Below are 27,987 nucleotides of genomic sequence, written 5' to 3'. Positions count from 1 at the left end.
ACTCCAGATAAATTGTAATTTGTGATTAGATAGATAGATAGATAGATAGATAGAAAGGCACTATATAATAGATAGATAGATAGATAGATAGATAGATAGATAGATAGATAGATAGATAGATAGATAGATAGATAGATACTTTATTAATCCCAAGAGGAAATTCACATACTCCAGCAGCAGCATACTGATAAAAAACAATATTAATTGAGGAGTGATAACAATGAAGGTATAACAGACAGACAATGACTTTGTATAATGTTAACGTTTACCCCACTGGGTGGAATTGAAGAGTTGCATAGTGTGGTGGAGGATCGATCTCCTCAGTCTGTCAGTGGAGCAGGACGGTGACAGCAATCTGTCACTGAAGCTGCTCCTCTGTCTGGAGATGATCCTGTTCAGTGGATGCAGTGGATTCTCCATGACTGACAGGAGTCTGCTCAGCGCCCGTTGCTCTGCCACGGATGTCAAACTGTCCAGCTCAGTGCCTACAATAGAGCCTGCCTTCCTCACCAGTTTGTCTAGACGTGAGGCGTCCTCCATCTTTATGCTGCCTCCCCAGCACACCACCGTGTAGAAGAGGGCGCTCACCACAACTGTCTGATAGAACATCTCTAATATCTTATTGCAGATGTTGAAGGATGCCAGTCTTCTAAGGAAGTATAGTCAGCTCTGACCTTTCTTGCACAGAGCATCAGTATTGGCAGTCCAGTCCAATTTATCATCCAGCTGCACTCCCAGGTATTTATAGGTCTTCACCCTCTGCACACAGTCAACTCTGATGATCACGGGGTCCATGAAGGGCCTGGGTCTCCTAAAATCCACCACCAGCTCCTTGGTTTTGCTGGTGTTCAGGTGTAAGTAGTTTGAGTCACACCATTTAACAAAGTCCTTGATTAGGTTCCTATACTCCTCCTCCTGCCCACTCCTGATGCAGCCCACAATAGCCGTGTTGTCAGCGAACCTTTGCACGTGGCAGGACTCCGAGTTGTATTGGAAGTCTGATGTATGTTGGCTGAACAGGACCAGAGAAAGTACAGTCCCCTGTGGCACTCCTGTGTGCTGACCTGCAGTTCCCGAGACGCACATACTGAGGTCTGTCTGTAAGATAGTCCACGATCCATGCCACCAGGTGTGAGTCTACTCCCATCTCTGTCAGCTTGTCCCTAAGGAGCAGAGGTTGGATGGTGTTGAAGACGCTAGAGAAGTCCAGAAACATAATTCTTACAGCACCACTGCCTCTGTCCAGGTGGGAGAGGGATCAGTGTAGCATATAGATGATGGCATCCTCCGCTCCCACCTTCTCCTGGTATGTGAACTGCAGAGGTTCGAGGGCGTGGCAGACCTGTGGCCTCAGGTGGTGAAGAAGCAGCCGCTCCATGGTCTTCATCACATGTGACTTCAGAGCTACAGGCTGGAGGTCATTCAGCTCACTAGGACGTGATACCTTTGGGACTGGGATGATACAAGATGTTTTCCAAAGCCTCGGGACTCTCCCCTGTTCCAGGCTCAGATTGAAGATGTGCTGTAGAGAACTCCCCAGCTACAACCCACAGGCCTTCAGCAGTCGTGGCGATACTCCATCTGAACCGGCTGCTTTGCTGGTACGAAGTCTTCTCAGCTCTCTGCTTACCTGTGCTGCTATAATTGTGGGTGGGGATGTCTCTCCTATGCTGGTATCAGCAGAAGGATGGTTGGAGGATGCAGTACTCCGAGGTGAGAGTGGGTTAGGGTGTTCAAACCTGTTAAAGAAGTTGTTTATTTGGTTTGCTCTCTCCACGTCTGTCTCGATGGTGGCACCCTGCTTTGAACTGCAGCCAGTGATGATCTTCATCCCATCCCACACTTCCTTCATGCTGTTATTCTGCAACTTCTGCTCCAGCTTTCTCCTGTATTGCTCTTTCGCCGCCCTGAGCTGGACTCGGAGTTCCTTCTGCACGCACTTGAGCTCATGCTGATCACGACCTTTAATAGCCGTTTTCTTCTGGTTCAAAAGGCCTTTGATGTCACTTGTAATCCATGGCTTGTTGTTAGCATAGCAGCGTACTGTTCTTACTGGAACTACAATGTCCATACAGAAGTTGATGTAGTCAGTATTGCAGTCAATAACCTCCTCAATGTTCTCACTATAAGATCCCTGCAGGATATCCCAGTCCGTAGTTTAACCCCAGACATCAACAACAATAACAGTTTATTTCTTGTATAGTCCAAAATCACTCAAGAAATGCCTCAAGGGGCTTTAACAGGCCTTGTTTTTTGAAAGCCCCCAAACTTTGACTCCCTAAGAAGGCAAAATAAACCTTGTAGGAAAAAAATGGAAGAAATCTCGGGAAATGCAATTTAAAGGGAGACCCCCCTTCCAGGTTGGATGGGTGCGCAACGTGTGTGGAAAAAATGGTTTAAACACCACACACAAAACAGTTCTCTTGTGTTGACCAGACAGAAAATGAAATATCTTGGGTTCATACTGTCTGCATGGAAATAAAAGTCAAAATAAATTTATGAATCAACGTGTTTTTTATTTTTTTTTAATGTGTATTTTCCATACCATCCCAACTTTTTCTGATTTGGTGTAAAAAAAAAAAAAAGTCAAAGAGCAATTGTTTGACAACGTGTATATATATATATATATATATATATATATATATATATATATATATGATATGATTTACATATTTGTTTCCAACCAGCAGTAGTTTTTTTCGCAAACAAATAGGTGTCAGTATTATTAAGTTACTATTACACTTTGACAGCACTGCAACGTAACACCAATGACGGTGTGGTGACGTCACCATGGAATTATTAATCAGGGACAGCATTTTAATAAAACCAAAAAAGGACCAACAAGGCCGTTAAGCACTAGGAATGAATGAATGTTGTACGTACAGGTGCAGCTAACACAGAACGCACAGCGATGGATAAACATATACAAATGTGAAGAGCACACCAATGATTACAGAATCATTTAATATGCACGAGTCGATGCCACAACCACTTATCATGGCCGAAGTGCCAGCACGTACCAAACATAAAAAGAGCTCTTCTGACCAGAGTGTCTTTAGTCGGTTTGGTCTTCAAGCACATTGCTGTGCATTAAGTGGGCTTGGCGTGCCTCTGTGTCTGATGTGACTTTTGCCGTGCTGACTTGAGATACATCATTGGATGGCGTGCACCAGCAGCACACAGGGACGTGCCTGTGTGTCATTTCACTTAGTGTGTCTCAGTCGTTGAAGTGCAGCGTCATTAGTCAGCGCATTCCCAAGTCACGACGCATTACCTCCCCCGGAGCACTAGGTGGCAGCCCCCCTGGGTTGAAGCGGTGCCTTGGAGTCCCATAGAACTCCATGGGAGTTGGAGTTTTGTGCAGCCCTGCTGGGGTCCGTGGGCGCCATACACACACACACACACACTGTATGTAACTAGATGGGGGCACACTAGAGCAGACTGCATATCCATAAAATCAAAGCATGGTCCAGATAAATAATAAGATGACAATTTAACAAAAAGAAAGGACGGTTAAACAAAAGGAGTGAACAAAATACAGAAAAGATGAAAGAAAACTACCAGCCTATGTCCACCCAGCTTTACCTGAGCCCGAGCTTTTCAGGGGTATCTAGTGAAGTATTCAGACCCCCTTCACTTGTTCACATTTTGCTTTGTTGCGGCCTTGTGCTAAATTTGCTTACATTTATTTTTCTCTCATCAAGCAATAGTTTATACTCCGGAATGACAAAGCAAAAGCGGGACTTTAGAATTTTTTGCAAATGTGTTCTAAATAAAACACTGAAAGTATTCAGACCCTTGGCTATGACACTTGACCTTTGGCTCGGGTGCATCCCATTCTGTTGATCGTCACTGAGCCGTTTCTACACCTTGTCCGTAGAGTTTAGAAACAGGACTGTGTTGCGGCACAGATCTGGGGATGGCTACAAAAGGGTATGCAGCATTAAAGGCTCCCAAGAGCACAGTTGACTTGTTAAATGGAAGAAGTTTGAAACAACTGCATCTCTTCCTAAAGTTGGCCACACGGCCAAACTGAGCAATACTCAAAGGCCTTGAAAAAGAAAGGCTTTGTTAAGGGAGGTGACAAGAACCCGAGAGTTACTCTGCCTGAGCTCCAGAGAACTGTGTGGAGTTGGAAGAAACTTCCTGAAGGCCAACCATCACTGCAATACTCCATTAATCTGAACTTTATGACAGAGTGGTCAGATAGACTCCTGTCCTCAGTCAGTGACACACAGAAGCCCACTTGATATTTGCAAAAAAAGCCTCTACAGGACTTGCAGACTGTGAGAAACAAGATTCCCTGGTCTGATTAAACCAAGCTTAGCATCCTGTCTGGAAGAAACCAGGCACCGCTCATCACTTGTGCAATACCAATCCAATGGTGAAGCATGATGGTGGCATCTCCTTAATGAAAACCTGCTCTGGAGTGCTCTGGACCTCAGACTGGGCTGAAGGTTTGCCTTCCAACAGGACGAGGACCCTAAGCACAAAGCAAAGACGACACACGAGTGCGTTAAAGACAACTCTCGGAATGTCCTTGAGTGGTCCAGCCAGAGCCCAGGCTTGACCCCATCCAAACATCTCCTGAAAATGGCTGTCCACTGATGGTCTCCATCTAACCTGACAGAGCACGAGAGGATCTGCAGAACAGAATGGCAGAATATCCCAAAGTCCAGGTGTGCAAAGCTTGTTGCATCGGAGCCAAGCAGACTCCAGGATGTAATCGCTGCCAAAGGGGCTTCAACAAAGTACTGGGACAAGGGTCTCAATCGTTTAGTTTCTAACTGTTAATAGATTTAAAAAAAAAATCTGAAATGCCGTTTTTGCTCTGTCATTCTGAGGTTTTTGACTATTGTTTGATGCGAGAAGTTATTACTTGGAGTGATTTTATCTTAAGGCTCCAACATAACAAAATGTCTGAAGAATTTCTGAAGCTGCTGTAATTCTTTTTCTCATTCTCTGTCAAGAGGGTCTTCTTTACTTAAAGCATTGTTGGGATCTGGAAAAGACACCCACGCCATGAGGCTGAAGCAGAAACCTGGACAGCCTTTAAGAACAATCTGGGTGAGATATTGGGGCCGGCTCAGCCATTAGCGATACAGATTAGGCTCCCCAAATCATCACTGACTGTGGAAACTTCACACTGGACCTCAAGAAACTTTGATTCTGTGTCTCTCCACTCCTCCTCCAGACTCTGGGACCTTGATTTACAAATGAAGTGCAAAATTGACTTTCATCTGAAAAGAGCACTTTGGACCACTGAGCTGTTAACAGTCCAGTCCGGGCGCTTCTGATGTTGTCTCTGGTTCAGGAGTGGCTTGACTCAAGGAATGCTGTGACAGTTGTAGCCCACGTTCCAGATACACGTCTGTGTGTGGTGGCTCTTGAAGCTCTGACTCCGATCGCAGTCCACTCCTTGAGAATTTCCCCCAAAGTCTTGAATGGGCTGTGCTTCACAATCCTCTCAAGGCTGCGGTTATCCCTGTTGATGTGCGCCTTTTTCTGCCACTGAACTTTCCATTCATATGTTTGGATACAGAACTCTGTGAACAGCCAGCTTCTTTAGCAGTGGCCTTATGTGGCTTCCCCCTCCTTGTGGAGGGACTCCATGACTGTCTTCTGGACAGCTGTCAGGTCGGCAGTCTTCCCCATGATCGTGTGGCCTACTGAACCAGACTGGGAGACCATTAAAGGCTCAGGACCCCTTTGCAGGTGTTTTGGCTTAATTAGCTGAGTGGGACACCAGGAGTCTACAATATTGACATTTTTCACAATATTCTAATTTTCTGAGATACTGAAGTTTGGGTTTTCATTAACTATATGAAAAGAAATAAACAACAATAACAAAATGAAAAGAAATAAACGCTTGAAATATATCACTCTGGGGGCAGCATGGTGGTGCAGTGGGTAGCGCTGTTGCCTCTCAGTTAAGAGACCTGGGTTGGGTTTGCTTCCCCGGTCCTCCCTGTGTGGAGTTTGCATGTTCTCCCCGTGTCTGCGTGGGTTTCCTCCCACAGTCCAAAGACATGCAGGTTAGGTGGATTAGCGATTCTAAATTGTCCTGTGTGTGTGTGCCCTGTGGTGGGCTGGCGCCCTGCCCAGGATTTGTTCCTGTCTTGCAGCCTGTGTTGGCTGCGATTGGCTCCAGCAGACCCCCATGACCCTGTGTTAGGATATAGCGGGTTGGACAATGGCTGACTGACTATATCACTCTGTGTGTAATGAATATTTCTAATATATGAGCTTCACTTTTTGAATTTAAATACTGAAATAAATGAACTTTTCAGTGATATTCTAATTTATTGAGATGCACCTGTATGCTTAAACCCAGGAGCACCCTGATGCCAAGCCACTCTGACAGAAAGTACTTCCATGTCAGCTTAATCCAGCAGATTACTTCTGGCACAACTACATTTCCCAGAAGCCTTTGGAGAAGCCTGCATTACAACAGCAGCAGATCACTGGAGTTCACAACACTAATTGTGTTATCTAATACTGAGGGAGAGAGGAGAGAGATTGGGGGCTTACACTGATACAGTGCACTGACCCCCTAGCCCCCCGAATTATACTGAGACATACATCCTGGCCAAATAATCAAAGGCCATCCTTGATGTCCACCATGCTGTTCTCAGAGCCGTCCTGTTTGCCTGCACAATACAGTAAGAGAAATGCAGTATAGAGAAAGAATACGAATATTTACCAGAACTGCCTCTGGGCGGATTATTAAGTTCACGCTGAGGCTTAACTGTTGAGCTGACATGTTGAACTGTTGAACTGTTCATGTCAATCAGCAGAGATATTTCCTTCAAGAAAGATGAATAATAAGAGAACTGAATGTGGCGATTTCAAAGAAGGGCAATGGATGTGTGAAGGTCTCCTTGCCTAAGGGAAAGAGTTACAGAAAACACAGCTTTCTTATCCAGCAGGGTCTCTTTAAACGACTAAACCATCACACCGCCTCTGCTTTTGTTTGCGTATCCTTTTATGTAACTTCACATGTCATCTGCACTGATTAGCTCATCTTCTACGTACATCTACCCCAGGATTTCATACATTAAAACTACTACACACAGAAACAAATATTAAAACGTTAACCACACCAAGTGCATTCCTAAATGGAGTCACGTCAAGCACAGAATCTCAGTAGTAAATATTTGCAGTTTTGTTTTAACAAAATCACCTTTTTAGGTGCATTCACATATAATGCAAAACAGCTCTGCCCAATGTGGTACGCTTACTCGTCAAAGTCATTTGTTGAGAAAGTTCACTTTTCACTGACATACACTGAACAGATAGCACGTCACAAGTCTTTGAAACCTCCCGTCTGTCTCAAACCAACAAAGCATTCTGTGCGACTTAAACTGCAAATTAGTTTACTGTTTCAATTTCACTTTGACAGCGGTTACACGATCTTGTACATGTTGTACGTTTTCCTCTTTTTCACCTCTGCCGGTAAACAGATCCCCAGTACAAGTTAATGAAACACCAGCAGACCGCGAGTGCTAATAGGAAGTCGCTGTCACGAGCCTCCTGCATGCACACGGGGTGACAATCGCCAATCGCCAGTTCCAGCGGGGTGCACACGGAAACCTCCACATCAGCAAGTTGTTTCTACTTTATGGAGTCTTTCAGCTGCTTGAGACTAAATGGACGAGAACCAGTGCATCAGCATCTCACTGTTCACAATTTGTTAAAATGTAGCAGGTATTTTAAGTGATCTTTCGCACTGAAAAAGTAAAAAATGAAAGCAAGGAAAACAAAAGGTTATCTCGATATACATGACATACTTTGTCTCCTCCAGGCTGGATTACTGTAATGCGCTCCTCATCGGGATTCCTGGCAAGAGTATTCAGAGACTCCAGTATATTCAGAATTGCGCTGCCAGGATCCTGATGAGGGTGCGAAAGCATGACCATATCACCCCAATCCTGAAAACCCTTCACTGGCTCCCTGTTCCACTCAGAATTGAGTTCAAGGTCGTTCTCCTCACCCATCAGTGCATCTATGGACATGCCCCCCTTTACTTACAGGAACTCCTTACCCCTTACACCTCCTCACGCTCTCCGCTCTGTACACGCTAACACTCTCCAAGTCCCTAGAACCAAGCTTCGCAGTATGGGTGACAGGGCTTTTTCATCTGTGGCACCAAGACTGTGAAACGCCCTCCCTGACTACCTGAGAGCCCCACAGTCGACTGATGTTTTTAAACCGAATCTAAAAACTCATCTTTTTAGAAAGATATTTTGTTAAAGCATACATAGATTTTCTTGTTTTATTATTTTTGTTTTTACTATGTAGCACTTTGAGATTTCTAAAATATGAAGTGCAATATCAATAAAATTTATTATTATTATTATTATGTATTATTATTATTATAAAGGACCCTGTGGCGTGTGTGTAATCCATAATGTACATTTACTTAGAATTGACTTTACAATAAAACAACCCCACAACCTGCAGATTATAATACTTCACTGTTTCACTGTCACTGTAATTTACCACCATAGCCCACATCCAGCTGATCTCTGGACTGGTCAGTTTACCTTTCACTTCTCTTATTTCCTAACATTTGTCATAACTGAATAGCTTTGCAAGTCCCATTTCATGAAAATGACTAGTCTAGACATCCTCAAGCAAAAAAGAAATCAAAAGCTTTCTTTTTTGTAGGTAAGAGAGTGAGCGCCGTCCCTATGGTCCCAGTTTTCAGCCTTCTGCCCGCACACCCCTGAAATGGGTTGAGAAGGTTCTAGAACTGACCTACTGAATTCTGTCCATGGAGGGTTACAGTACGTGCACAGTTGTTGAACGTCAAGCCACTCCTGGACTAAAGGACCACATGCTAACCGCCATTGTATACAACACACCACTGGGAATCTTTACCAGCCAGACGACACTTTTCTACAGGTACGTACTGGGAACAGCTTATAGGAGAAAAAGTTGAGTATATAAGCTTACAGCTCATACATGAAATAAATACCGTTGAACCTCGAGATACGATCACCTCTGTATGCGAGAAATTCAAGATAAGAGGAAAGTATGAGCGAAAAATTTGGATCTAAAGAGTCACGAGCCAGGCTGTGTGTATGCATGAGACGTTTTCCGATCCGCCTCGACTCGGGGATTCACCCAAGCTGACACTGCCAGCCTGTCAGCTCACTCAGTGTTCCTTATTCTCCCGTAGTGTGAGGATCTACACGTTTGTGCGCTTCTGATTTCATTGTTTCGCTGTAGCAGTTCGCCGTATAAGCGTATCCAAAAATATCGCGGACATGCAGACGGAGAATAGGAGAGAGAGAGAGAAAGAGAGAGAGAGAGAGAAGAACCATCAGCTCAGTTATGCTCACATGACGCTCAGCAGACAAAGTGTATCCATACTACTTGTATTGCAAGACATCGCTCGTTTTATCAAGTCAAAATTAATTAAAAAATTTAGCTCGTCTTGCAAAACACTTGTAAACCAAGTTACTTGCAAACTGAGGTTCCACTTGTATATATTATTTATCAGTGTTATTTGTTAGGAAAATTGATTTTTATGTTGATATTTTTGGGGGTGCGGAACGGATTAACTGGATTTCCATTATTTTCAATGGTGAAGTTTGTTCTAGATACGAGAAATGCGCTATACGAGCTCAGTGCTGGAACGAATTAAACTCGTATCTCGAGGTTCCACTGTATTTTATTTTCTATTTTTTTTCCTGGATTGTCAGTGTTGTTCACAGCGAGCTACTGCACTTACTTTAACAAGTAAAATGGTCTGCACGTCTTCAGCTTTTACGCTTACAACATTAGAACAGGCCCTTCAGCCACACAGTCCACACCAGTCCTGTCCACCTTCATCAGTCGAGTTTTGATGGACCCTAAAGTCCTTTATCTCCACCACATTACTTGGTAACTTATTTCTTATGTTGTGGTTCTTTAAGTGAAAAAAAAAACAACTTTCTAACATTTAAGCAAAATCTACTGTTACCAAGTTTACAACCATGTCCCCATATCCTTGTTGAACTCATTTTAGGGTAACGTCTGGGCCCACTGTAGTGAGGGCCTCACAATCCCAGACTGGGCCTAGTCACTGTCCTCTGGACTTTTTAGCAATATGGACACCAGACCTGCACCCAGTACTCCATGTGCGGCCTCACCAGTGTGTTATAAACAACTATTATCATACACTGATAATCTCTGTATTATCTATATCTATTATTTATTTGTTTATTATATTACATATCTTACACATCAATATCGCTGCTACTTCTTTGTTTAATTTTTAATTTTAATTCTATTTTTAATGTATTATTTGCACATCATGTTGTTACACTGTGGACCCTGAGCTTCACAATTTTGTCTATCTGTATACTAGTATATGGTTGAGATGACAATAAAGTTCACTTTGACTTGACTTTGACTAAAGCTTAAGCATAACGTCTCTTGATTTGTCCTCTGCATGCCGTGCTATATAACCTGACATCCCGTCGGCCTTCTTGATCGCTTGTGTCCACTGCCTGGATCTTGACACTGATGAGGTTCTCGTCACATAAGGTGTACTGTCATGTTGCAAATCCCTCATTTTGGATTCAAACGTAACGCTTTACTTTTACCTACACTTAAATCTCATGACAGTGGCGCAGCTCTGCCCAGAACTGTATGTTGTCCGAGTTTCTGTAAAGATTCAGTCGATTCCAGATTACCTGCCGTTCCACTTAGTTTGGTACAATCTGCCAGCTTAACCAGTTTACTTCTTATATTCCTGTCCACACCGTTGATGTACATTGAAAATAGCAGCGGTCTTTTATTTATATTTTTCTCCAGCGTCTGGAGTTTTCTTTTGTTTTTTCTGTCCTCCCTTACTCTTATTCTATGTTAATTAGTGTTCCCTAATTTAAATTCTTATTTATTTTGTCTTTTTTCTCTTTCTTCATCATGTAAAGCACTTTGAGTGACATTATTTGTATAAAAATGTGCTATAGAAATAAATGCTGCTGTTGTTGCAGCAGTGACCCTGAGGGAGACCACTTTTAATTCCCCTAATTGTGGTAACTGCAGTCCCTTGTACCCAGTGCTTAACCCAGTTCTGAAGCCATCTACACACTATGCCCTGACACTGGAGCAAATCTTGAGCTGCTGCACAAAGGCCCTTGGGAGCGCTAAGTCCACATGCTGCCGTACTCAGGAGCTGAAACCCACTGCATGGGAATGACGATCTGATGAAGAGCACATCTAACATGTGCAGCTTCATGTAAGATGGAGAGCAGCCAACAAGCAAGAAATAAAAAGTCAGTACAAGTCCTGGCCACTTTACAGGATTGGCAGCACTCTGTGGATTTGGAGAAGCGACTGGGAATCCCACGGCACGCCAGACATCCTCCTTGTGTCAGAAGCACAAAAGGGTCGTTTCTTTGGAGCTGACAGTCCCATTGGTGGACCGACTGGTAGAGGCCCAAGTAAAAGGATCTCGTGTTGGACTGCTGCCCATCAAGGTTGGTTGCAGGGGCTTTGTGGAGCAATCATTCTATACAGTAGAGTCACTACTACACATGGCATCACTGTAAAGAGAAAGGCAGGAGCCATCAAGAACATCATGGAGGTAGCAGAAAGGGCATAGAGATGGCTCTGGATCAGGACAGGGGGCCCATGAACAGATGTAAGTGCCACTTGAGTACAAGCTGTGGTCTGATCAGCCATGGTTGGGTCGCCTGGGTGAGGATGTCCGATGCTGAAAGACCCAAAACTTCTGAAGATCAAAGGGTAACATCACTGATGATGTGTTCAGGGGCATAAAGAGATGAATGTACGTATCTAAAGACCAGTCTGGACTGTAATAGACCAGATCACTTGCCAAGAAGCACCAACTATGATAGTGGAGTGGTGATGACGCACAGAAAAAGGTGGGGGCTGACAGAGAGACAGATCAGCTGACGTCACCAGTAAGCACACCCCACCTTAGTGGTCAGAGTCGGGCTCTGCCTGGCCAACTGATGGAACACTTCATTTAGCTCATGCTCATTCAAAGCGATCACTTCTGGGCCAGATGGTGCGGGTTTGCGGCTCCCCAACGGCAGTTCACCACAGTGCAAGTCCCTGAAGTGAGATGCTTCATGGTGGGAGTCCACAGCAATTCAGATGGGATAAGCAAAATATGCAAAGGAAAAAATGTGTCCCACCAAAGTAAGTTGCAGCCAACTAACAATGCATTATGGACTGACACCAAAGTATTTATCCAGTGCAACACACAAAGAAGGAGCGGCATCAAGTAAGTAAACAGCAAATGAAATAACCATTGTCAAGTACTTTGAGTTAGTGAAGGGCTGCACCAGCACGCATCAGCAACAAATAAAGACAAAACGTTATTCTGGCACTGAATAAAACTGAAAAGAAAGTTAGAGACTTTCCATCGGATAGCCTTCATCACAGCTAAAATGTGACAAATTGCGTGCACAGAGTGCCATCAAATGTGCTGCACATCAGCGTAAGTGAGCCCACTTATGGAGGACACATGATAAAGCTCGCATTTGGAAGGCAGCTGCAGCAGAAGTGCACTGCATTATTGATGACATCCATCTACAAGGCAACACAATAGCAAGTGATCAAAGCACAATGCCTAGACTACAATTAACCCTTCTAATGGCATCTAATGAACACCTCCATTTAAACATCCTTCTTCCCTCACAAAGGACCCAGACATCAAAGCCCTGCAGCCACTGCTGACTCCTCCCCCTGCCACACTCTGCTCCACCCACTCCACCCGGGATCACAACTGGAAGAGGGAAAGACAGACAGCTGTGGTGGGTTTGAGGAAATCAGCTGAGGTGGAGGGGAGGGACAAACAAAGGCTGGACTCCAAGGGAAGCCCCCTTAGTGCAAAAAAAAAGCCGCAAACACGGATAAGCCTTTGGCAAGGGGCCGGGGTTTTTAATAGAATAGGTTATTTATACAGTGTGAGTGTGGGGGAGACGTGAATGGGGATGATGAACATATTGGGGGAGTAAAAAGGCGTCTGCTTGTGTTTTAAAAAGAATGTTGAGTCAGCACTTTGTTTGGCTTCTCAGATTCCTTATTTTTGCAGTTAAACATGTTTATTTACGTTCATGTTACGCTGCCTATGAAAAGTATTGGAAGTTTTCACATTTTAATATTCTGCAACATTCAGTTACAGTGGATTTAATTTGGCTTTTTTGACAATTGATCTGCAGATAATGGTTGTGAAAAATGCGTTTCTTTTCATGCTGACCCTAAACTTTGGAATCTTTGTTGTGTGGGAGCATCTCAACCAAAGTACAGCATTATATAACACCTTCACCTGAAGAAACCACAGGCAGAAGAGCAGTGAAGGGAAGCTGCTCACTGATTCAGTGTAATCTAAATAGAAAATCACAAGCACAAGTGCTACATAAAGTATACAACCTGGACTCTGATAGATAGATAGATAGATAGATAGATAGATATGTAAGGCACTATTTAATAATAGATAGATAGATAGATAGATAGATAGATAGATAGATAGATAGATAGATAGATAGATAGATAGATATGTAAGGCACTATTTAATAATAGATAGATAGATAGATAGATAGATAGATAGATAGATAGATAGATAGATATATAGGAAAGACACTATATAATAGATAGACAGATAGATAGATAGACAGATAGATAGATAGATAGATATGTAAGGCACTATATCATAGATAGATAGATAGATAGATAGATAGATAGATAGTTAGATAGATAGATAGATAGATAGATAGATAGATATGTAAGGCACTATTTCATAGATAGATAGATAGATAGATAGATAGATAGATAGATAGATAGATAGATAGATAGGACAGACCATGGATGGAGTGAGTGTGCCCTCGCACACAGAAGACCGGCTGCTCAGCTGGCTAAGACGCCTGCACTTTACACTCTGAACACACCAGTCCAGTATGCCAGACTTCCTGGTCCCTAAATGATATATGCAGATACAGTAAATGACTTTTCTTTTTATTTCATCAAAAACAACCCCCAGAGTCCACATACAGATAACAAACAGGCCAAACATATCATTTACAAGCCTGCTAAATCCAGTAGACGATTGTAGGGGCCGCAGCCAGCCCTTTCTGCCCAATGCTGGATGGCGTGCCGATCAAACAGAGAACTTTAAATAAAATACACCAAAGCAGGAGACATTAAACTAAGAGAACTGGGTGGACTGAATGTCGTTTCCTTGATTCTCTTACTTATCCTTGACCTTCAGAGCAGCACCAAATACGATACGAGGCAGCGTGAAATGTGATCTGTTAAACACATTCTGGATCATGGTGAAGTGTAATACAACAACAACAAATATCTTTTGGATAACAATTACGGACTTAGCCAGCACACGTGGACCAACACCTCTGAAAGTGTTTTAGACAGATAGCAGGCCACAGGTGGGATTGTTGTCTGGACCACAATGTCTATACAGCCTTTGAAGATCTGAACAATTCTATTGGCTAATCATCTGGCAGGAACTGGGGGGTTTGGGATTTCCAGTTTCAACAAGATTGTCCCCTACAGACTACATCTGGCTGCTGAGTGACCTACCTGGCTGCAAGTAAATTTAAGAAACGACCACAAAGTGCTGTGAATTTAAGGCACATGTGCTGGGCTGCCCATCCAGTTTGTTTACTGGGGATGCTGGTCTGCCTCCCATACACAATTATAACTTTTCTGCTCTGGTAACTTTTATTCAGAGTCCAAGCATGAAGTACTCACACCTAATGCACTGAAAGGTTTCTTTTCTTTCCATTAAACCCAAACGCGACCGTATTCAATAACGGCCCCAAACGGTCTTCTCGTGTTACATATGAAACCCAGCTTTATGATCTCTAATGAGTGAGCTGTGGAGTCCATGTTTATACAATATATTTAATGTACAGTATCTATTTGTATGTAATGGATGACCACAGGAACTCTCAGCTCCCCACTGAGTCCCACTACTGTGACCCCCACCACCATACCGACCCCCACGTTTTAAGTTATGTCGTGGATTTCTTCTGCCAGAAAGGTCAGTGAAATGGACTGTTTCTGGACATAAAATGAGAAAAGCATAGCCCAGCTCCTCCGGCTGCGTCTCACAGCTGCGGCCAAGCTTGAATGTTTATCCCCAGCTGAAGTAGAAGAAGAAGAAGAAGGATCCCTCAAGTGTCGTTTTTCATCACTGACTGACAAAGCAGCAGTTGAGAATTGTCATAAATCAATGTTCAGAACCATTACATCAGCAGCATCCCGCAGCCTGAGATCTGGAGTGCGTACGCCGAGGCAATAAAAAAATGAAAAACAAAGAAGAAAAGTGAGCAAGGAAATTGGACACCGCCAGGGCGCTCAGCGACTCCCCGAGGGCAGCCTCCACAATCTCAACTGGCGTACGGCACTCTACAAAGAGGGCTGCCCGCCATTAAATAACACCAGCCAAAAGGTGCTCACGTACAGATTAAGAGCCTTCTCCGTGAAATCTCTTTGCCCTGGAAATGACTCGCTCATGATGTTTCTCATAAAGGACCCTTTAAAAAGTGGGCTCATTTATTCCTCTTCTGCTGTCGACTGCCATTCTGCCTGACTTGTAGTTCACCACAACTCTGAAACCCAACAAGCGCTGCAGGTCCACAAATGGAAGCGCATTCTGGTTTTGTGTACGAGTGGTCTTTGGCAAGTTTCATAATGAGAGGCGCTATACAAATAAAGTTTCAATGCTAGGTTAACTGAACTTAATTTCAGGTGAATGTGCCATGGGATGGGCAAACCTGTTTTTCTATGTGTGGCAGTGATCCTTCTGAAAAGAACAATATAAACTAAAGGTGCATTGTTAGGGTGGCTGTTGACGTAAGAGACGGGGACTGTGCTTGGTGACAGTCAGCTGGATTTATGTTAGGCAAGCTGTGATGATTAAGCTTGTTGGTTGGCGTTAGTGAGTGAGAGCGCGGCCGTGTGAAGGACTGCCTGCAGCAAGCCTCATGAAAGGAGCTACACTGTACAGAGAAAAGCTTCACTGCCAGGTTAGGGGGCGGGTTTACACTGCGGATGGTTTTAATTTGTACCCGTGTTCTCGATATCAAATTCAAAGTTTCATTAACGAATCTGACATGTCAGAGCATCCTGTGCATTTGACCAACTTGTTTGCCTGTTTCTTTACATCCATTTTCACTGTGACATGCGCAACATGAAAAAAAAAAATTGAATTTCCATGTAAAATCCATCCATCCATCTATTATCCAACCCGCTATATCCTAACTTCAGGGTCACGGGGGTCTGCTGGAGCCAATCCCAGCCAACACAGGGCGCAAGGCAGGAAACAAACCCCAGGCAGGGCGCCAGCCCACCGCAGTCCATGTAAAAAAGTGAATGTAAATTTGTCTGACATTAATGAATGAATGTGCTATGATGGATTAGGTGGTTCTTCTTTGTACCTGTGTTCATTATTACTTATTATTTGGCTGATCCCTTTATTCAACGTGACTTGCGACACAAGTGATTACATTTCTAGGATTTTCCCAATTGGAGCGCTGTCAGGTGAAGTCACTTGTGTCAGCAGTGGGATTTGAAACCACAACCTCAGGGTCTGAAGTCTTAATCACAATTCAGAGTTCAAGGTTTTTATTCAGTCCTGGACACATGAAATTTGTCTTCTCAGTTGCACCCAATAACAGACACATTTGGAAATAAAACAAACAACTCGAGACAAAATTCTAAAACTGGCACACTGCCTGCTTTTATGAAAGGTCCGATATATAAAGATACGGTATAAATGAACTCCGCATTGTCTCTTTAAGGGCTGAGTGTAGTTTGTCCTGATATGAGTAACTGAGAGAGTTTACTGTGATGGACTGCAATGTATCCCACAAGGCCAGGACAGGCTCCAGCTCTCCATGACCACGGTTTGGGAAATGGTGGAATGGATGTCTGGGTGATTTAACACTACCCAAGAGTGATCTTTTTTATAGTATGGTGCTTAGCCTTCCATAAAGTTGTGCATTTCAAGTTCTGAGTTATCATTTGGATAAAGCTCACTTTACAAAATAATCCCCTAAAGCTCAACTGACTTCCAAGCTGGCAAACCACACTTGTCTTTCAAGTACCAGTTGCTTTCCACTTGCCCCCTCAGGACACGAAGGGCAGAACACTGCGTCATTCGCTTTCTTTCTTTTTTTTTTTTTTAAAAACACACTAGAGGCAAGAAGTAAAGAAGTGAAGCTATCTGACAAGTGACCCTTCTAACGCAAGCACTGCCATCTTACCTAACAGGATTTGGATAACGGTCCAGACTAATCATCGAACTACAAACTGCAGAAGTGATGGAAAGCAATAATCGGCAACATCACAGCAGGTAGGTTCAGGTTGGGGAGCATGCCCTGGTACAACACGTTGCTGCACCCCACCACACAACGAAACAGCTCGGGACCCTGGTTGGCAACCCCCTCAGGCAGACACCCTCCAGTCCAGTCCCACCCTCCAGAAGTGACCCTCGCAATGCAGGTAATGTGCCTCATTCGGGACTCCGTGAGCAACACAAAGTCATACCAACGGTACCCAAGGATTTTTCGGAGAGACACAGCACACTATTTTTTTTTAAAATCCATTTTCAAATAATTTGCCTCCTAGAAAGACAACCGATTTAAATCCAAGATCTGCTGATGCCAGAAGGTCTACTGAGGGATTCTGAAAGCCAAGAAGAGCAAAACTACCGTTTGAAACTGTACAAAGGGTGTTCTAGCTGTTTGCAGCCAGACAATGGAGACTGAAATACTGACAGTCGATGGAACTGGTCAAATTGTTTTCTTCCCAAAAATAAGTCTGATTCCCAATAATGTTCCATTCTCTTTTAAATGTCTGCTATTTGCTACTTGTATCTGCTTTGCTCTGAGTGCGGCCATCAACAAATCACAAGGGCAGACACAGAACATTGTAGGCGTTGATTGCTTCCCTCATGGCCAACTTATTCTCAAGTGACGTCAGACAGGTCTTTGCTTTCATATGCTCCATGAGGCACAACAAAAAAAATGGCGTTTAGGAAGAAGCAATCACTTGACATCTGATGTTTTTTAACCTCAAATGACTTTTATATGAATAACAGTATCCTTATTAATTCAATTTAATTGTTAATATTTCAAGATATAACAATGAAACTCATCATAAACTGGAATAAGTACAGTGGAGCCTCGGGTCACGACCGTAATTCGTTCCAAAACTCTGGTCGCAACCCAATTTGGTCGTGACCCGAAGTAATTTCCCCCATAGGATTGTATCTAAATGCAATTAATCCGTTTCGGACCGTACAAGCTGTATGTAAATATTTTTTTTCCAAGATTTTTAAGCACAAAAATTGCTAATTATACCATAGAATGCACAGTGTAATAGTAAACTAAATGTAAAAAACATTGAATAATACTGTGAAAACCTTGAAAAACAGAGAAAACTAACATTGCAGGAGTTTGTGCTACAGCCTTATGAACCGCTCGCTGTAAATATCTGAAAAATCCGTAATTTATACAAAAACTAACCATAAACAACCAAGAAAACTAACCTTGCATGAGTCGAGTTCTGGCATGAAGGAAGTGAGGAGGAACAGAGTGGAGAGGAGATTACAGTTTTGAGGTAAAGTCTGTGACAGTGCGGGTTCGCTCCATGCTCCCATCTCGCTTACGGGAGCCCTTAAACCCGTCACTGTCGGTAATGTTACCGATGAGCACGACAGTGAGGCACTACAATGGAGCAATCGGATGGTGCAAAAGTGCCAAGTGCTTTTATTAAAATCAACAAAACAACAATCAAAAACAAAGTCCAAATTAAATAAGGTGCAGTGCTTTCAGAATCCTTCAATAAATAACTAATCACATAAAAACAGAAGTGGAGGTTAAAATCCAATAGAAAAAAGTCTTCATTAAATACAACGAGGTTAAAACAATGCTGGAAGCAGTCTCTTTAAAAACAAGCCTAGTGCATTCTTTAACTGCCTTCTCGGCCTTACGCCGCCAGCCGTCCTTATGGTCACTCCAGCTCCTCGATCGCTCAGCTGGAGCAACCGCTTCCTTCTGCCCCACCGAGTGTCGGCCAAAACACCCCTGCTTGGGCTCACCGTCCTGCTGCCTGTCTGCCTGCTTGCACCGGTTCTTTCCACACTGCTTCCTGCTTACTTCATCACTCCGCAGCCTCCATCTTTCTTTTCTTTTTCCTCTCTTCTGCCGTTTCACGCTTCTATTTATGAAGAGGACATGGCAGCTGTAGCAATCAATCATCATGCCCCCTCGCTAAGCTGCAAGCGCGGCGATTATTTATTTAAAACTGGCCTCTTGACATGAGCTGTGGACCTGCTATACCACAGTCCCCGAGACCAATGTACTGTACTGGGAGAGACTGAACACGTGCGGAAATCACCGGCGTACGAACCAGAAGGGAAACGAAATAGAGCACAAAGAGTTCACAGCGAATGCACAAGGAGAGAATGAACATGTGCGGAAATCACTTGGCGCGTACAACCCGGAAAGGAAACTGGATTGTTCGTCACCCGAGTGTGTGGTCGTGAAGAGACTTTTTGGTCGTAACCCGATTTGTACGTGTTCAGAGACGATCGTGACCCGAGGTTCCACTGTACGTACTTAATGTCACACTATAGGCTACTTTTTCTGCCCCTAGTCTACTAGTTTCAGGGGTGGGTCGGCTGCTTCTCTATGTGACACGTTATTTCCTTACATTCTGAGTCCAGCTTAAGGATCCACAGGCATAAATGACAAGGAAGCCCTGCTTAGAAGCAGCGCATGTGTCACCTCAGCGCTGCCCCCTGGGGTGAACTAACGGCCCTTTGTGTTGAGGGTACACCCTATCAGGTCCAGCCATGTGCGTTCTGTTCAATAAAGTCAGCAAAGGGCATTTTGATACTTCTGCTTTCTTTTTTAAAATTCATTTTCAAATAAAATGCCTTATACTGTAGAAAGAGAACCAATTTAAATCAAAGATCTGCTGATACCAGAAGAAAGTCGAGAAGAGCGAAACAACTGTATGAAATCATACACTGAAAAAGTGAGAGCTCATACCTCAGATGAAATACTTATTATTTCAATGTCATTTTAATATTTCACGAGATAATATCAATATGCATTATAATCTGGTATACAGTATGGAGTTATGCAAGACATTAAATCAAATGATCTTTATTCTTCTTTTCTGAAGTTTGAAGTTGTAATCTACCAATCACAGACGGGTAACTCAGCAATTGGAAAATATGGCGGAAATAACTCAAAATGTATACGTCAGATGTTTTAAAACTGTTATATGCATTAAATGGATCATTTTTTTTCTCCTTATATATCAAAACCTTTACCTTAAGTGTCTTATGTGTCATGAGAAAGTAGAAGCTTCCAAACACTGAATTTGAGACCATCCAGCACTTTTGCTGCGTTCTGCTCTCTTTCATTCCGTAGATAGATATTTTTAAAACAATATCAAGTTATCAGCAATTTTTATGTAAATGCTGAGCCGCTAAAGGCTGTGTACATTCCAGATACCTTAGTGCATTGTTAAGTGGCTTGTGACAGTTTGTTCTTTAAGATTAAATATTTACTGAAAGATCTGAGGACAGTTAGTGCTACAGGGACTTGGGTTTCATTCCTGCGCTGCGTTATTATTATTTTTATTGTTACTATAACTTGCATTTTGGCTCCTTTTTGTTTTCCACTTGGCGCCCAGGCCGGTGAAGTGGCTCGCTCAGGGTCACACAGTGTCAGTTACAGGTCTGAAGCCTCAACGTCAGGGGAATTGAAGTCCAAAGCCTTTGACTGCTATGCCGTCCTGCCTGTCTGTGGAGTTTCTAAGTTCTCCTCGTATCCATGTGACGTTTTCTCTCAGTAGTTCTGTTTCCTTCCAAATCCCAATGTATGCCGAATTTTAGATGGCCAGCACAGACCCCACTATGGAAAACCCAGGAGTGGGTAGGTGGCCAGCTGGCTGGGGTCTCCAGGACTGTGACTTAGTCTTTGGTTTTCTATGTTACAGTTTTAATCAGCACCACTGTCAACTGGCCACAGTTCATCATTTAATTCATGGAGAGATGTTGGTTTCCATGTACGTTTGATCAGTTCTACTTTGCTCTTTACATGTTTTAACAAATATGTATTTATGCGTGTATCAGTTCTGTATTTAGTCAGTCAGTCAATTCCTAACCTCTTTGTCCTGAACAGAGTCTCGTTGGAGCCAAACCCAGTTAGCATTGGGCACAAGGCAGGAACAAACCCAGGGCAGGGTGCCAGTCCATTTCAGGGTGCACACACACACACACACACCCATCAAACACACATCAGGGTCAATTTAAGATTGCCAGTTCACCTAACCTGCATGTCTTTGGACTGTGGAAGGAAACGGGGGCAGCCGCAGGGAACTCACGCAGTCATTGGAAGAACATGTGAACTTCACGCAGGGAGGACCGAACGCCAACCCTGGCCTCCTTACTGCGAGGCAGCAGCACTAGCACTGCGCTGCCCTTCTGTATTTAGTATTCAGTACAATCCATCAATCAATCAATCAATCAACATTTATTTATATAGCACATATTCATACATAAAAATGTAGCTCAAAGTGCTTTACAAAATGAATAGAGAAATAGAAGACACAATAAAAGATAAACATAAGTCAACATTAATTAACATAGAATAAGAGTAAGGTCCGATGGCCAGGGTGGACAGAAAAAACAAAAAAAAAAACTATTAGAGGCTGGAGAAAAAATAAAATCTGTAGGGGTTCCAGACCATGAGACCGCCCAGTCCCCTCTGGGCAATCTACCTAACATAAGTCAAACAGTCCTCTTTGTATTTAGGGTTTTCATGGAAGGACCTGATGATGATGGTCACGTAGACTTCTGGCTTTCAGTCCATCAATGTTGGTGCACCATGATGCTTTGAGTAGGTGGTGGTGGCACAGGCCGCCACCACAAAGAAACAATCCATCCACCCATTATCCAACCTGCTATATCCTGGGGGTCTGCTGGAGCCAATCCCAGCCAACACAGGGTGCAAGGTAGGAAACAAACCCTGGGCAGGGCGCCAACCCACCACAGTCAGTACAAGCTACATTTATAATTGTTCACAGTGCTCTGCTCCTGCCCTCAGTGATGAGCACAACACAAAAATAAGTGGCACTGTATTTTACTTAACTGGCATCACGAAACTGGCCCAGTGTGAATGAGTCTTGGTGTGCATTAACGTGCCCTGTGAGGTGGTCTAGTACCTCGTCCAGCTCTGGGTCCTACCAGGCACAGTAGTAGACACTAGCTCTCCATGATAGTGTAATAACATAAAGAAAATCCGTGATGGGATGTTTTTAAATTATTTATCTTAGTTGTAAATTTTCCAGACCCTGTTGTTTTCTTGGCGTTTACTTGAAAGGCATGACGTGTTGTTCAGTATCTCGCTGTAGTCAAGTGGAAAAGGTGACATCTAACTGTTGATGAAAGGCACTGCATCAGTTCCAAACACTCTGTAACGCACTCTGTAAAAGTTCACAGTCGGATTGCTTTATAAAACACTTTCTGAGAGCGCCCACCACGAAAGGCACTATATTAGACTGATCTGTTTATTCCCATCCTTGTCGTTCGATTTTAATAGACTGGGGTGCCACCCAAGATCGGTCTTCTGTCTGCTTATATCTGATATGAACAGAGTAGGCAGTGGTTTCCCATAAATGAAAGAAAGCAAGTAAATAAAATAGATGGATTCTTGTCAGATTTGTGTCATTATGAACTACAAGTACATGGGACAGGCGCCCGACTCCTGTTGTCTCGCAAGCCCCCAGTTCACGGCTTTACTGAAGGGACGAGCGACACAAAATGTGGTTGACCTTTCACCATTTAATACACTTGACACACTCCTGTTTCACTCATTCTTACACTTGATTTTCTAATGCGAGTATCCAGTGCCAGAGTGGCAGCGAGCAGATGACCAGCTCCACAGGATCTGAACGGGACACCTCATCGAGCAGACAGCCACACTCAGTCACAATGGCCACCAGTTCAGGCCTGGCTGCTCCGTGGTTCCACCCCAAGTGTAAGCGCTCCATGTGATGAAGCTGACAGATTTTCTTCATCAAACCGCAGCCAACACAGAGGTTATTTAATCCAGCAACGGGATGCCTCGTGTGTTTGATGTGGCTCTCGGTGAGTCGGTAATGACGGATATACACGCACGCACACGCATGTGCTCTTCCAGTCAAAGCACATTTCTGTAGCCCACAGTCAGAATTAATTATGAGCTGTCAGCAAGAATACTGAAGTCCTGCTTTACCTTTATGAGGCCATTATATATGTCTAGGAAAAAAAACAAAACATTTCTACGTTTATTTTTATTAAAGGGATTTTAATCAGAAATGATCCTTATTAATTGATTTTAATTAGAAATTCTAGGAGGGGATTGAACCGTATTAATTTAATTGAGTGACTTAATTCACTTATTATTAACTAATAAGTCAATCAGTGTGTAAATTGTAACCACCAGAATCAAACAGTCGACAGTCTGAATTCTGGGCCGTACTGAATGTGTCAAACTGCCACCCACGACTCTTCTTTTTATTCATATTGTGTTTTTCTTTTGTGATTATGAATCAGTCCATCTTTGCTATACTGTATACTGTAGCATTGCCATCACGAGGAAAATAAACTAAGCAATCAAGAATACAATATTAAGCAGTGAATGCTAGCAGGAGATCAATCTTCATTTTATAACTCCTTTCACAAGGGGCATCACCAGTGTATGAAATACCAAGTGGTAATGAGGGGGTATCAAGGGTCAGCTGAACTCGGAAATCATTCTCTAAGTATTTTATAAAATATACTGTCATGACGTGGAGGAATGGAATCTGTACTTTATGTAATATTGGTGGTGAGTGGCCCTAAAGAGGACCACTGGCTTGTTCAGCAGCCACTCCACCATGCTGCTCACAGTTTCCGCAACACTGCGTGCAGTACCCCCCACCCCTTCGTCCCAGGGCCTTGCCTTCTAGCTGTCCCCACTTAAATAATCTGCTCCATCTTATATATCGGAGTGACTCTCACCTTACAATCCAAATTGTAACCTTAGATCTTCAAATGAGTGTCTGCTTAGAATTCCAAAAGCTAAACTTAAAAGAAGTGGTGAGGCGGGCGGCCTTCTGCTGTTGTGCACCTAAAATCTGGAATAGCCGACCGACAGAAATTCGCCAGGCTGATACAGTGGAGCACTTTAAAAAACTGCTGAAAACTCATTACTTTAACATGGCCTTCTCAGGATTTTAATTTAATCCTGACACTCTGTATATTCAATTCATTATAATAACTATTCATGGTGGCACTAAAATCCGTACTAACCCCTACTTTCTCTTCTTTTCTTTTCCCGGTTTTCTGTGGTGGCGACCTACGGCACCACCACCTGATCAAAGCACCGTGATGTCCTACATTGGTGGATTAAAGGCCAAAAGTCCATGTGACCGTCATCATCAAGTCCTTCCATGAGAACCCTGAATACCATGAGGACTGATTGAGGTCATTTATGTGAGGTAGAATGCCTAGAGGGGTCTAGGTGGTCTTGCTACATAAATGTAATGTCTTCTTCTTCTTCCCATTAGCCCGTGACATCCACCGCTATAGGGCATTAGTCTGATACTGAGTATAAAGGATTCAAAAAGCTTCATTTTAGTGTAACCCTGATATTCTGCATATGCATTTACCTATCGTTTTTATCATGGCTCCACAATCCGTACTAACCCCTTTCTCTGCTGTTCTTTTTCCAGTTTTCTGTGGTGGTGATCTGTGCCACCACCACCTGATCAGGGCACCATGCAGTCACTACATTGATAGGTTGAAGGCCAGAGGTCCACATGACCATTGTGGTATATGGCCGGCTTGTCATCCCGGCCAATACCCCCAGGCCGCCAGATGGAGCCCTCCTTGCAGTATGGAGGTGCCCCGAAGACCAGCAGGGAATCATGGACAATGGAGTTTTTATCCAAAGCCCTGCTGGAAACCACAGGGGCCGCAAGAGGGAGCTGCAGGGAGGCACAAGGAGTCACATGTGCCCTATAACTCGGACGTGCGTCATAAGCAGAGCGACGGCAGAAGTGACGTACTTCAGGGTTGAAGAAAAGGACTTGTACCTGACCCGGAAGTGATAAAGAATCACATGGACTGGGGATTGGGAACACTTCCGGGTCAGGGAATATAAAAGGACTGTGGGAGCTCCCAGACGGCGAGCTGAGCTGGGTGGAAGGGTGGCAACGCGTCTGGGAGTGGAGGAATTGTTTATTGTGTATTTGGAGTTATTGTATGAGTATAGTGGTGGAGAGGGTGCTTTGTGCACTGTGGCATTTATCTGTCACACCATCGTCGTCTAACTTCCATGTGAAGCCTAAAAGCCATGAGGGCTGATTGCGATCATTGATGTGAGGTAGAATGACCAGTTAGGGCCGGGTGGTCTCGAGGCCTTGGAGCCCCTGCAGATTTTGTTTTTATCCTCCAGCTCTCTGAAGGTTTTTTTTTTTGTACTTTTATCTGTCCTCCTGGCCATCGGACCTTACTTCATTCTTTGTTACTTAGTACTGCCTAATCTTATTTTTATATTTTTCTTTCCTCATCATGTAAATCACTTTGAACGACATCATTTGTATGGAAATGTGCTATAGAAATAAATGTTGTTGTTGTTGTAAGTAAAGGTAGATGCTGAAATGAGAGGTTGACAGCATCGTTTTGGTAATGATTTTGTTTTACGATGGTGACCTCGGTTTTATATTCCTCTTTCTTCATGCATTTGCAGCGGCAGAGCTGACACACAATGTGACTCCATTAAAAGAGGTGCTGCTTGCACGCCTTTGCTGAAGGAACCTGAAACGAATGGAGAAGCCACTGAAAGCACACTGCCTAAGGAGACCTGGTGCTGCTTACACTGACACAATGGGTGGGGGGCTGTCGCCTGCCACTGCCTTCCAAGGGCGCTAAGTTTACAATCCCCCCAGCTAACTTCATTATTGGACTTGGCTAGCATGTCGGGCTTGGACAAAGCACCTTTCAGAGGTAGCCCGTGACTTCTGCTTGACCCTTTTCAACAGGCCCTCACGGCTCGAGAATGGCAGGCATTGTCCTGGGAACACCTGTACTAACCAGCTGATACCCAAGCCTGCTGCTGCTCCTGTGTGTGTGTGTGTGTGTATGTGTGTGTGTGCCTCCACAGCATGGCACACACGGAGAGCCAGACAAGCCGCTCTTTCACAGACAGACGGAGGCAGGTGTGCGCTCCTGGGGGCATATTCATACTCAACGAGCTCCTCCGACCTCGTACGACATCTTATTTAGGGGGACTGGGATTAGAAGAAACAACACAAAGAGAAGCCGTTTGTGTAACAAGGAGCAGGGATTTTATGGGAAATCTGCCATCTGTAATGAGCGGCACATTAAAGGGAACCATCTTCACTGTTAGTGCACAGTGGGGTGCAGTGGTTAGTGTTGCTGACGCAGGGATGCAGTGTCCTGGGTTCAAATAGTGCACTGGCTCAGCGTCTATGTGGAGTCTGCATGATCTACCTGTGCCTATCTGTGGCTTTCTGTCCAAATCTCAGGTTAATTGGCGATTCGTAATTAATGCCTATGTGTGCCTTCTGTGGACAGGCGCTCAACCTGGAATTGGGCCTTGTCTAACACTCGATGCTGCTGGGATAGGGTCCACTTGGGATTTCAGCTGGGAATGTTGTGTCTGCTTCATCAATTAAAGATAATGTCATTAGTAGGCACATCATGAAAGCCTGACAGACAGCTAGATAGATAGATAGATAGATAGATAGATAGATAGATAGATATGAAAGGCACTATATAATTAGATAGATAGATAGATAGATAGATAGATAGATAGATAGATAGATAGATAGATAGAAGATAGCACTATATAATAGATAGATAGATAGATAGATAGATAGATAGATAGATAGATAGATAGATATGAAAGGCACTATATAATAGATAGATAGATAGATAGATGGTTCTGTATACTATATAGAAAAATATGAAATGTACTTATAATAGATAGACAGGCAGACAGGAAAATCTAACTACTGTATATTACAGTTAAGGATATACAGTAGATCTATAACAGAAATGAAAGACCCTGTATAAGAGATAGGTAAACAGATATGAAAAGCACCATAGACAGGGAAAGGCATCATAAATTATACATAAGGAAAATGCTATACAATAGATATAAAAAGTGCTATATAAAATAGATACATGGTGTCTTTAACAGCTCTCTATTAGACACATGTGAAAGATGCTAAATAATGGACATACTGATAAGAAAGACATTGAATATTAGACAGATGTGAGAGTAGAATATAGTAGATGGATATGGAAGACGTTATATAAAAGATAATGACAACATCTCCCTATATGGCAGATAGAGACAAAAGGTGCTCTGTACTATATAGAAAATGAAATAGATACATATGAAATATGCTATACGATAGGCTGAATGGAGGGGAACTAAATTATACCTAAAGATAGATTTATACAAATAAATATGAAAGACACTCTAGAAGAAATGTAAAAGGCATCTTAGATTGAAAAAGGCAATATTAATGGTGCATAGAAAGATGCTATACAATAAATATGAAAACTAGATATACTGTATAGTGCCTTTCATAGCTCTCTACCAGATACAGATGATTGTGTATATAATAAACATACTCTATAGATAGGAAAGGCTCCATGTAATATGGAGACACATGAAAGGTGCCACAGAATAGATGTGAAGGACATAACAGATACTGGAAATAAGAACGATAAGAAAAGTGCTACATGCTAAATAGATATGAAAAGCACTATATACGGGTAAATGTGAATCATGCTGCATAAAAGATATATTATAGTTACGAAAAGAACTATATGAGAGATGAAGACACAAGGTTGATATATAAGATATAACATAAAAGCTAACTACATAGAGAGGGAAGTAACTCTTATCTATCTATTATATA

At 43.1% G+C, this 27,987-nt stretch overlaps 1 protein-coding gene across 3 annotated transcripts in view; it reads right to left on the bottom strand.

The window, feature by feature from the left end:
• LOC120523421 (potassium voltage-gated channel subfamily KQT member 1-like) overlaps window positions 1-27,987 on the bottom strand; it is a 754,760-nt gene that overhangs the window by 6,000 nt on the left and 720,773 nt on the right. The gene's annotated exons all lie outside the window — the stretch shown is intronic.

This window comes from Polypterus senegalus, chromosome 1, assembly GCF_016835505.1.
Source record: "Polypterus senegalus isolate Bchr_013 chromosome 1, ASM1683550v1, whole genome shotgun sequence".
Taxonomy (NCBI): Eukaryota; Metazoa; Chordata; class Cladistia; order Polypteriformes; family Polypteridae; genus Polypterus; species Polypterus senegalus.
The sequence above is the reverse complement of the archived record's forward strand: the minus strand, read 5'-3'. Positions and strand labels throughout refer to the sequence as shown.